Genomic DNA, 12,830 nt, shown 5'->3' with positions numbered 1-12,830 from the left:
GCTTCTCATTGCAGTGGCTTCTCTTGTTGTGGAGCACAGGCTCTAGGCACGCGGGCTTCAGTAGTTTTGGCACGCAGACTCAGCAGTTGTGGCTCGTGGGCTCTAGAGCGCAGGCTCGGTAGTTGTGGCACACGGGCTTAGTTGCCCCGCGGCATGTGGGATCTTCCCAGACCAGGGCTCGAACCCGTGTCCCCTGCATTGGCAGGCAGATTCTTAACCACTGCGCCACCAGAGAAGTCCCCCAAGCATTAAATCTTAATACCATGTTTTGCCAACAGATGATTGCATATTTCAGTGTGTCTGAAAATTCCATTTGAAAAATTATATTCTATAAAATAGATGCCCAACTTTTTCCAGTGCTGTGTGAAATTGTAAAACATCAACTTTACATAAATAAGAACACTGGTATTTAGATAGCCACACAGAATAAATTAGTTAATATCTATGTGTGTGTATACACGTTATACAGACATGTAAATATCCATTCTGTTCCACAGCAATTTCTCAAAAGCATATTCCCAACTATTTTTCCCCCTCTGAATACTCTGTCTTAACACAAACCAAGCAAAAGAAAGTATAATATTTGGCATGATCTAGCAACTGGCACACTGCCTGAAACACAATACGTATGCAATAAGTATTAGATGGCTTAATGATTTCCCTTTATTTAAGCCTCAATGGTATTTACTTCAGAAGCCAAACCTCAAAGGTAACGGAAGCATCTACTTCATCCCTCTCACCATATTTATTTTCTCTTATTGTCACTGGACAGACCAGCAGGAAAAATCTTTTTCAAAAGTACATCCATCTGCATTTCAAATCAGCATGGTCTTTGTCTTTGAACCATAAATCAACAAAAAACCAACAGGATCTTTTTCTCCTCTGAAATGTTCCTGAGGATTAATTCTGCCCTATGCATGAGGTTCTTTTTTCTGACGGGGCTGGCAGCTCAGAGTTTACTCAACCCAGAGTCCCACACATCTCTGATGTTGAGAACTGATGGTGTTTCCTCCAAGCTCTCCTGTACTATCTCTTCAAAGTGACAGGTCTTTGTCCGCCACTATTCCGAATCTCTTGTTAACATGTAAAAGTGAGCCTCATGGTATAGAAGAACCTTCTCTGCCCTTAGCTGACAGTGCAATGGAAAGCAAAACTCACAAACTCTGAGACCCTATGATGTCATCTCTAAGATTAATGCACTGAAGCTGATGAGCTCTAACGTAGTTTTTAGCCCTAAAATTCTATGTAGCTCAACATTGTAGAAACCCACCTGTTCCCTATATTACTATGGTATTAAACACAGAAAATTCAACCATCTAGAAGGCAGGCCTATACCTTTTGACATGTTAACTCTCAAAATTTTAATATGTTCCCTGACAGAGCTGCAAAAGACATAAACAATGGTTCTTTAAACATTATACTAAAGATTCCTTTCCCTATGTCACCCTCCGTTACCTTATTTCACCAACTGCTTACGTTAGAACTTCTGGCTAAGCAGCATGATTTAGTAGAAGGAAGCTGAACTTTTTTTTTTTTAATTGAAGTATAGTTGATTTACAATGTTGTGTTAGTTTCAGGTGTAGAAGAAAGTGATTCAGCTATACATATACAGATTCTTTTTCATATTCTTTTCCATTATAGGTTATTACAAGATATTGAATATAGTTCCCTGTACTATAGTAGGATCTTGTTGCTTATCTATTTTATACATAGTAGTTTGTATCTGCTAATCCCAAACTCCTAATTTATCCCTCTCCCACCCCCTTTCCCCTTTGGTAACCATAAGCTTGTCTTCTATGTCTTCTATGTCTGTGAGTCTGTTTTTGTTTTATAAATAAGATCATTTGTATCATATTTTAGACTCCACATATAAGTCATATCATATGATATTTGTCTTTCTCTGTCTGACTTATTTCACTTAGTATGATAATCTCTAGGTCCATCATGTTGCTGCAAATGACATTATTTCATTCTTTTTTATGGCTGAGTAATATTCCATTGTATATATGTACCACATCTGCTTTATTCACTCATCTGTCAATGGACATTTAGGTTGCTTCCATGTCCTGGCTATTGGAAATAGTGCTCCAATGAACATTGTGGTACATGACTCTTTTTGAATTATGGTTTTCTCAGGGTATATGCCCAGTAGTGGGATTGCTGCATAGTATGGTAACTCTATTTTTAGTTTTTTAAGAAACCTCCATGCTGTTTTCCATAGTGGCTTCACCAATTTACATTCCCACCAACAGTGTAGAAGGGTTCCCTTTTCTCCACACCCTCTCCAGCACTTATTGTTTGTGGACTTTTTAATGATGGCCATTATGAACAGTGTGAGGTAATACCTCATTGTAGTTTTGATCTGCATTTCCCTGATAATTAGTGATATTGAGCATCTTTTCATGTGCCTATGGGCCATCTAAATGTCTTCTCTGGAGAAATGTCTAGGTCTTCTGCCCATTTTTTGATTGGGTTGTTTGGTTTTTGTTACTGAATTGTATAAGCTGTTTGTATATTTTGGAAATTAAACCCTTGTTGGTCACATTGTTTGCAAATATTTTCTCCCAGTCCATAGGTTGTCTTTTCATTTTGTTTACAGTTTCTTTTGCTGTGCAAAAGCTTATAAGTTTGATTAGGTCCCATTTGTTTATTTTTGCTTTTATTTCTATTGCCTTGGGAGAACAACCTAAGAAAACATTTCTACGATTTATGTCAGAGAATGTTTTGCCTACAGGAACCTGAACTTTTGAGTCTGACTGACCTGGCTCTAAATCTTAGCTCTGCCATTTATTAGCTGTATAACTTCATGCAAGTTACTTAACTCCTCTGAGACTATTTCCTTACCTATAAAATGAGGATAATGATACCAACCTTAAAGGAGTATCATGAGGCGTAAATCAGAAAAATGCACGTAAAGTTTCTTAAAAACAGCAAACAGGAAAGCGGGCTTTCCTGTCAGTTGGTTTTGCCATACCTTTGTTCTGAACTGATACACATCTACACATTCAACAACTGTTAACTGAGCATCTGCTAAGTGCCAGATATGTTATCAGGTTCTGGGACACAAAATAAAGCATAAGACACATCCAGTAAGGTGTCCACAGCCTAGGAAAAAGGACATATATGACAGAAGCTAATGATGTCATTAACCATGTGATAAGTGCTACACCACAGATGGATACAAGCTTCAGCTCTGCCCAGAGGTAGGAGGTGGAAAGATAATCAGAGAAGATGATGTCTGAGCTGGGTAAAGGCTGAGTTAGTTGTCACCCAAGGAAGATAGTGGAGCAAGGGCTCAGCCTCATGAAATGCAAGGTGAGTTTGAAGAAAAAGAAACAGTAAAAACAGCTTCTATTCATTTAAATATATTCTATTTCAGTAATCCTTCCTCTCCCCCATTCCCATCCAAATACGCACACATACTCTCAAAGGAGAGAATGCTATTTCCACTATCAAAAAGAAATCGAAATCCAAAATGATTCCTTTCCAGCCTTGTGTTTGTTTGTTCATTCATCTTTCAACCAAATAAGGTTTGTTTAAAATCTACTGTATACCAAGCGCTGTGACAGAGATACAACAGTTCAAGGGAGAACACAGGCCCTGCCTTCTTGGAGCTTACACTCCAGTGGGGTTTCTCTTTAATGCCTTAAAGAGCCCTCCCCTGCAACATCCTTCTCAAATGCCACACAGAGGACAGGGGTGTACCCAGGTTATTCATATTCAGGTTATTTGATTACAGAAAATGAGAGCTAGGCACTCCAATAATTAGAAATCACTAAGTCCAAACCTCTCTACTGATAATATAAATATCAGAGTCCAAAAAAGCTGAGTTGACAAATACTACCTCTCTCTCTTTGTTCATTAATACTGTTATCAGTATCTTAATTTTTAAAAACTAACTACTCACCATAGCAATTTTTTAAGAACTCTAGGCTAAAATTATGGGTTGTTTTTTTTCAATGTCATTCAGAAGGTAAGGTTTCACACACACAAACACACAATCACACAGTCCTTTTTTCAATGTCATTCAGAAGGTAAGGTTTCACACACACAAACACACAATCACACAGTCCTTTAACTTTTAAAACTGCACCCCCGGGCTTCCCTGGTGGTGCAGCAGTTGAGAAGAATCCGCCTGCCAACACGGGATATGGGTTCAAGCCCTGGTCCGAGAAGATCCCACATGCTGCAGAGCAACTAAGCTTGTGCACCACAACTACTGAGCCTGTGCTCTAGAGCCTGTGAGTCACAACTACTGAGCCCGTGTGCCTAGACCCCATGCTCCGCAACAAGAGAAGCCACCACAATGAGAAGCCCACACACCGCAACGAAGAGTAGCTCCTGCTGGCTGCAACTAGAGAAAGCCCACGTGCAGCAACGAAGACCCAACGCAGCCAAAAATAAGTAAATAAATTAATTTTAAAAAAAAAAACTGCACCCCCACTCAGTATTTCATTTCATTAAATGAGTTCGTACACATAAAGCACTCAGAAGAGTACGTGGCACTTAAGAGTCACGTAAGTGTTTCATCCTAGTGTTATCATTTTAATTTATTTTTCATAGTGTTACTATTAATCACTAAGAAATTAAAATGTGCAAGAGTCCCGTAGCAAGTACCACTTTATAAATAAATAAATAAAAGCAAAGAGAATGTAACCAATATAACAACAACAACAATAATACCTTTGAGACTAGAAATCTAGTGTCCTTACTCCCAGACTTCTATAGGAAAAGTCTGGCTACATTAGCTAGCTGACAAGCTACATTAAAAATTTTATTTTTATTGGTTTATAATTTATACCTTGTGTACATCCAGTGAGAAATTGAGACACCTTACAATAAAAATACATGAACAATAGCAGCACTATTTATCATAGCTAAGACACGGAAACAACCTAAATGTCCATCGACAGATGAATGGATAAAGAAGATGTGGTATATATATACAATGGAATAGTACTCAGCCATTAAAAAAAGAATGAAATAATGCCATTTGCGGCAACATGGATGGACCTAGAGATTATCATACTAAGTGAAGTAAGTCAGAAAAAGAAAGACAAATACCATATGATATCACTTATATGTGGAATCTAAAATATGACACAAATGAACTTATCTATGAAACAGAAACAGACTCACAGACATAGAGAACAGGCTTGTGGTTGTCAAGGGGGAGGGGAGTTGGGGAGATGGATTGGGAGTTTGGGATTAGCAGATGCAAAATATTACATATAGAATGGATAAACAACAAAGTTCTACTGTATAGCACAGGGAACTATATCCAATATCCTGTAATAAAATGTAATGGAAAAGAATATGAAAAAGAATATATATATATGTATAACTGAATCACTCTGCTGTACAGCAGAAATTAACACAACATTGTAAATCAACTATACTTCAATAAATTAAAAAAAATACATGAACAAAATTTAACCAAGGATGTGTGAGACTTATGCACTGAAAACCAAAAAATGTTGTTGAAAGAAATTAAAGAAGACCTAAATAAAGGGAAAGTCATCCATGTTCATGGATTGAAATTCCTAATATTGCTAAAATAACAAACTTTCCAAATGGCTCTACAGATTCAACGCAACTCTATCAAAATTCCAACTGCCTATTTTTTTTTCTTTTTTTGTACAAATGGACAAGCTGATCCTAAAACTCATACAGTAATGCTGAATAGCCAAGTTAATCTTGAAAAAAAAAAAAAAAAAGGTTGGAGGACTCACATTCCCAATTTCAAAACTTACTACAATATTACAGTAATCCAAACAGTGTGGTATTACATAAAGATAGATACACAGATCAACGATATAGAATTGGGAGTCCAGAAAGAAACCCATATATCTATGGTCAACTGATTTTTGACGAGCATGCCAAGACCACTCCATGAGGAAAGAGTAGTCTTTTCAATAAATGGTGCTGGGACAACTGGATATGAATGAATTTAGACCCCTACTTCACACCACAAACAAAAATGATTTCTAAATGGATCAAAGACTTAATGTAAGAACTCAAATCAAAAAACTCTCAGAAGGAAATGTAGCTGTAAATTTTCATAAATTTAGATTAGATAATGGTTTCTTAAACATGACACCAAGAGCACAAGCAACAAAAGAAAAACAGATAAACTGGACTTCAACTTAAAAACTTCTGTATGTCTAAGGACACTACCACAGAAGTGGAAAGACAGCCCACAGAATGGGAGAAAATATTTGCAAATGATATACCCAATAAGAGTCTAGTATCCAGAATATATAAAGAACACTTACAACTGAACAACAACAACAAAATTTTAACAGGTAATGGACTTAAATAGACATTTCTCCAAAGATGTACAAAAAGCTAATAAACATATGAAAAGATGCTCAGCATCACTAGTTATTAGAAAAATATAAATCAAAAGCACAATGAGATCCTACTACACACACACTAGAATGGCTATAATCAAAAAAAAAAAGGAAAATAAGGATTGACAAGAATATGGAAAGACTGGAATCCTCAAATACTACTAGTGTAAAGTGGTGCAGCCACTGTGAAAAACATTTCAGCAGTTCCTCAAAAGTTAAACACAGAGTTAAGCTATGACACAGCATTTCTACTCTTAAGTATATACCCAAGAGAACTGAAAACATATATTCACACAAAAGCTTGTATACTAATGCTCATTGTGGTATTAGTCATAAGAGCCAAAAAGTGGAAACGATCCAAATGCTCATACACTGATGAATGGTGATATATATATAGATATATACATATTTATTTATTCTCTCTCTCTCTCTATATATATATATACCCATACAATGGAATGTTATTCCACCATAAAAAAGAATGAAGTACTGATACATAGTACAACATGACTGAACTTTGAAAACATTATACTAAGGAAAAGAAGCCAGGCACAAAAGGCCACATGTTGTATTCATTCCATTTATATGAAATGTCCAGAATAGGCAAATCAATAGAGAAAAAAAGTAGATTACTGTTTGGATGGGATGAAGGAAGAATGGGGTTGGGGGGGCAAGGGAGAGAGTATCGGGTTCTTTTTTGAGTGATATAAATCTTCTGGAATTAGATAGTGGTGGTGGTTATACAACACTGTAAATATATTGATACTAAAAACCACAGTACTGTGCTCTTTAAAATGGTTCAAATGGTGGTTTTTATGTTACCTGAATTTATTCTCAATAAAAGAAATTTAAGAGAAAATACAGGCACAACATGTAAACAACATACAGATGAGAATTAAAAGTAAAAGGAGAAATTAGAAACCAAAAGGAAGGAATAAAACAGAGTGGAACCAAAGCTTATGTGGAGGTTGGTTCTCACATCAGCATGTACAGCAGAAACTGAATATAATGAAAATTAGCCTTGAACATTCCACAGAAGACATGGCCATACTATCCCTGGATAAGTTCAACATAGCATCAGCAAAAATGTCCACTAGCACTGGAAGTTATATTAGTTAGCTTTTGATGAGAATGACCACCACCAAAAAACCCCACTCCATAACTACTAGCATAAAAACAATAAAAATGTATTATTGCTCCTGAGTCTGTTGGGTGGGCAATTCTGGCCTGCATGTCTAGGACGGCCTCACTCACATTTCAAGCACTTGCAGGCTATCAGCCAGGACACCTCACTTCCCTTCCATGTGGTCTCTTCAACAGGACAACCTGGATTTATACATGTAGTTCTCAAGGTTCCAAGAGCAGTAAGAGAGAGCAAGCCCCAATACACAACACATTTCACGTCTCTGAATGATTTACCTTTGCTATTATCTCATTGGCCAAAGCAAGTCACATGGCCAAGCCCAGATTCAGAATTGGAGGTGATTCTTCAAGGTGGAGTATGTACGGGGAAAGGAATTATGGAGGACTTTTTGCAAACAATCTAACAACCTAGCAAAGAGAAAAACAGATTTTTGGTTATTTGATTTAGTATCAGATAAAGTATCAATAGTTGGTTTGGACTCAAGGGACAGTTTGTGTGAAAAACTTATCTTTAACCACTAAAATCACATTTTGCACTATGAGATGCTCATGGAAAAACCTTGGCAGACTAAGACAAGGAAGCGAGAGGTTCCTGCATCTCCCAATGCACACACCCTCTGGGGCATATGCTCCCAAAGTAAAATGGTGAATAGAAGCACGACACTCTTTAAATTGTTTCTCTAAAAATAGAGCTACCATATGATTCAGGATTCCACTCCTGGGCATATATATGGAGAAATCGTAATTCGAAAAGACACATGCACCCCAATGCTCACTGCAGCACTATTTACAATAGCCAAGACACAGAAGCAACCTAAATGTCCATCGACAGAGGACTGGATAAAGAAGATGTGGTACAGGGGCTTCCCTGGTGGCGCAGTGGTTAAGAATCTGCCTGCCGGGCTTCCCTGGTGGCGCAGTGGTTGAGAATCTGCCTGCTAATGCAGGGGACACGGGTTCGAGCCCTGGTCTGGAAAGATCCCACATGCCACGGAGCAACTAGGCCCGTGAGCCACAACTGCTGAGCCTGCGCATCTGGAGCCTGTGCTCCGCAACAAGAGAAGCCGCGGTGGTGAGAGGCCCACGCACCGCGATGAAGAGTGGCCCCCACTTGCCGCAGCTGGAGGAAGCCCTTGCACAGAGGCAAAGACCCAACACAGACAAAAATAAATAAATAAATAAATAAAAATTAAAAAAAAAAAAAAAGAATCCGCCTGCCAATGCAGGGGACACGGGTTCAAGCCCTGGTCTGGGAAGATCCCACATGCCACAGAGCAACTGAGCCCGTGCGCCGCAACTACTGAGCCTGTGCTCTAGAGCCTGTGAGCCACAACTTCTGAGCCCGCGTGTCACAACTACAGAAGCCCATGCGCCTAGGGCCCGTGCTCCACAACAAGAGAAGCCACCGCAATGAGAAGACCGCGCACAAGGAAGAGTAGCCCCCGCTCGCCACAACTAGAGAAAGCCCGCGTGCAGCAACAAAGACCCAATGCAGCCAAAAATAAATAAATTAAATAAATAAATTTATTTAAGAAAACAGAAGACGTGGTACATATATACAATGGAATAGTACTCAGCCATTAAAAAAAGAATGAAATAATGCCATTTGCAGCAACATGGATGGACACAGAGATTATCATACTAAGTGAAGTAAGTCAGAGAAAGACAAATATCATATGATATCACCTATATTTGAAATCTAAAAAGATGATACAAATGAACTTATTTGCAAAACAGAAATAGACCCATAGACTGAGAAAACAAACTTATGGTTACCAAAGAGGAAAGGTTGGGGTGGGGGGGGTGGATAAATTAGGAGGTTGGGATTAACATATACACACGACTATATATAAAACAGATCATCAACAAGGACCTACTGTATAGCACAGAGAACTCTACTCAATATTCTGTACTAACTTGTATGGGAAAAGAATCTGAAAAAGAATGGATATATGTATATATATAACTGAATCACTTTGCTGTACACCTAAAACTAGCACAACATTGTAAATCAACTATACTCCAAAATAAAACAATAATTAAATTTTTAAAAAGGGGTCCAAGCTTTTAAAAAAATGTTGTTTCTTTCTCTCTTTTCTTTGTTAACCCATAGAGTTTAATTCCCCTAAATTGAACGCACAGATACTACAATGTTACTGCACACTGATAATCAGAGCATTAGATTTGGAGCTTCTCAAAATCCAGGGAACAAAGGATAACATAATGCTTCACAGGACAATAATTTTTTATCATAAGATACAAACCAATTGATCAAAAGAAAAACTATCCCTGTCATTAAATTCTAAGGACAAACTAGTTTATATGATCATAAAGGACAATGAAAGATATTACATGATACATCTTCAATAGAAGTTTGGGCAGAAATTATAAAAACATTCCTCACCTGGCTATTTCTTATATTAACACTTGATAATAGCTTAGTAAATAAAGCCTGATAAAATCATTTCTCTCTGGGCTGAGCTAGACAGGTTTTCTTGTTAACTCAAGAAACAGGAGTACAGTACAGAATTAGGTAAATAGAAATGATCCTCGGGCTACATCTGTTAAACACTATCTACTTTTTTTTTTCCCCCAAATCAAAAGAGGTTTTATTGCATCTTTAAAATATCACAAACGAGTCCGAAAATCATTTGGCATCTTGCTGTTTCTATAGCCTGACCACTCAGATCTTATTCATCAGCCTGCTGAACTGTTCCTTTTTCAGAAACATAGATATCATCCAAAAATTTTCTGATATTCTTGTTTTTAACTGTTGTGGCTTGCTGAATTTGACACAAGTTCAATGTCGTTTCCTTCAAGAATCAACTCATCTTTCTGGTCTTGAAATACTGAGCAAGCAACGCCAGGCCTCATCCAAACCCTGCAGATGTATTTTTCACCCCAAAATTTTTGGATTTCAACAAGAGAACCACTCTCCTGAATAACAACATTGATGGGGAAGTGAGCAAGCACAGACCTCATCTAGTAACGGAAGCCCAGGGTAACACCCTTGATCATGTTCTGTACATGACTACACGTCGTGCTAACAGTCACCAGTTCCATTCTATTTCCCCACCATTTGTCAACCTGGAGCCTCTTCTTTTTCTTTCCAAGGAGACTGAGTTCTGCACTAATGTGATTGAAGTCCCTCCACAGGGTGCCTCTAGGGCCCTTCACCATAACTGTGCATCCCTTCAAAGTAATGACATTTTCTGGAATGTCAACAGTCTGAGTGCTGAGAATGGTCTGCATTCTCGCAGTAGATGCGGCAAAGAGTGTTAAACACTATCTTAAGCTCATTTTCAACAAACGTTGAATGAAATTTAGTTTAAGACTTACTCTCCAATATGTGACAGAAATGTAAATACTACATTAATGATAAAATAATCAATATATTTGTTGTAAAAATTTTTGAAGGCTAATAGGTACCACCTTCCTGATAGGCCAAGTATTTTCAGATATACCCTCCTGAAAGACCTAATGTAACAAAAACCAGCAACAGTTCCAAAGATCTACAGCTTCACGCTAGAAACATTTACATTTTGAGACTCTGACTTCATCTGATTTACGTCTTGCTTCTTGACTTCATGATAGTTCTGCTAACTCTGAATTAACAGTCCTCAGACTGCTATATATAAGAATTACTAAGACCCTAGCAGATGTCCTTTTCAGTATTATTTCCACCAAATCAGAAAGCTGTAAAAGGCAGAGTGGCGACAGATGTGGTTCTCAATTCACAATATGAATTGGATGAGTAGACACCAATAATTTAAACGAGTGAAATAGCAAAGCAGATTCAAAGCAACTGAACAAAAAATCTTCCAAGGCTGTAAAGACACTCTAAGACAGGGTACTGCATTTCTTCACACCGCCATCCTCACCCACCACACACAAAGCACAGACCCCAGGAAGGCTGATGAAAATAGCTGCTTAAATACCACCAAATGTACGCTTGACCTTAAACAAAATACATTTAAAATTACCATTTATTAAATATAGTTGCTTTACATTATACTTTCAAATTGAAGTAACAGTGGCTTAAAAAGCATAAAAAGCAAAACTTCTACCTCTCAGCTGGAATTCCAGAACATGTGCCTGATCTAGGATCTACTGAATTGATCAAAACATCAAGTCATACTGGTATAGGAACCTGGACGAGAAAGTGGCACATTCATTCACATCCCCTTCTTAGCTCTGCCCAGGACCTGCCAAACTTGCTACCCATATCAAAATCTAAGAAACTGAATTTATCAGCTTTTCTATCATTATAAGAAAAACTGAACACCACCAACAGAGATAGAGTAATTCCAAAGAGGTCTCTTGTCTACAACAAAGCTGAATGAGCCCAACACAGAGGCATTCAGTCTGCCCAGTGTCACAACAGAACTCATATTCTTCCCTACCCTAGAGATGGCTGAAACTGTTCCAATGGTAAATATACCTCTTCATTCCAAAATGAGAAATAAAACACAGCCACCCAAGTACCCCTGAGAAAGGTTAACACACTGACTAAGTTTATCCTAAATTCTCAATCCCATCCTCTCTTGCCATTTCAAACATTTCTGGCCTACAGTTTCCCCCTCTTCGGTGCACCTGTTCCTTCTCCACTAGATCATCCCCTTTGGTACAGCAGCATCACTTACGTTCCCAAACATAAATCTTTGCCATGACCCACATTCACGTCCAGCTGCCATATCACTTCTGAGTCCCTTTACAGCAAAAGTTCTTGCAAGACAGGATTAGGGTTGCTGTCCCTGCATCTCAATTCATGTGCTTTCCTCAAACTGCTCCAGTTGGGCTTCTGTCTCCATCATTCTATTAAGACTGCATTTGTCAAAGTCACCAAGAACAGCCTTGTTGCCAGACCCAATGGTCACTTCCCAGGTCTTGTCTCTCCCAACAGTGTTGAACACAGCTGACCATTCTCTCCTTGAAATGCTTAGATTCTCCTGGTTCTCTGGGACACCAAAGTTTCCTGGCTTTTTCTCCAATCTTAGAGTCTGCACCTTCTCAGTCTCCTTTGCTGGCTTCTATTTTTCTGCTTTACTTCTAAACACTGGTGTGCACCAGGGCTCTATCCTGGGCTTGCTTTGCTTCTTCATCTATACCTCCTCCTCAGGGGCTGCCTCATCCAGTTGGATGGCTTGAAATACCATATATAGGTTGATAACCCTGAAATCTACATCTTTAGCCCTGTCCCCAAGAACCTCAGATTTATATATTCAACTGCAAACCTGACATCTTTATTTGACTATCTAACAAGTATCCCAAACATAACATGGCTAAAACAGAGTGCTAGATAGTCCTCTAAAATTTGTTCTTTACCTAGTCTTT

At 38.3% G+C, this 12,830-nt stretch overlaps 1 protein-coding gene and 1 pseudogene across 2 annotated transcripts in view; both read right to left on the bottom strand.

Annotated features, from left to right (window-relative positions):
* The window catches only part of TEC (tec protein tyrosine kinase), a 143,917-nt gene that overhangs the window by 112,043 nt on the left and 19,044 nt on the right, over positions 1 to 12,830 (bottom strand). The gene's annotated exons all lie outside the window — the stretch shown is intronic.
* On the bottom strand, positions 10,187 to 10,748 carry LOC103005832 (60S ribosomal protein L9-like; annotated as a pseudogene).

This window comes from Balaenoptera acutorostrata, chromosome 5 (genome assembly GCF_949987535.1).
Source record: "Balaenoptera acutorostrata chromosome 5, mBalAcu1.1, whole genome shotgun sequence".
NCBI lineage: Eukaryota > Metazoa > Chordata > Mammalia > Artiodactyla > Balaenopteridae > Balaenoptera > Balaenoptera acutorostrata.
This window is presented reverse-complemented; position numbering and strand designations above follow the sequence as displayed.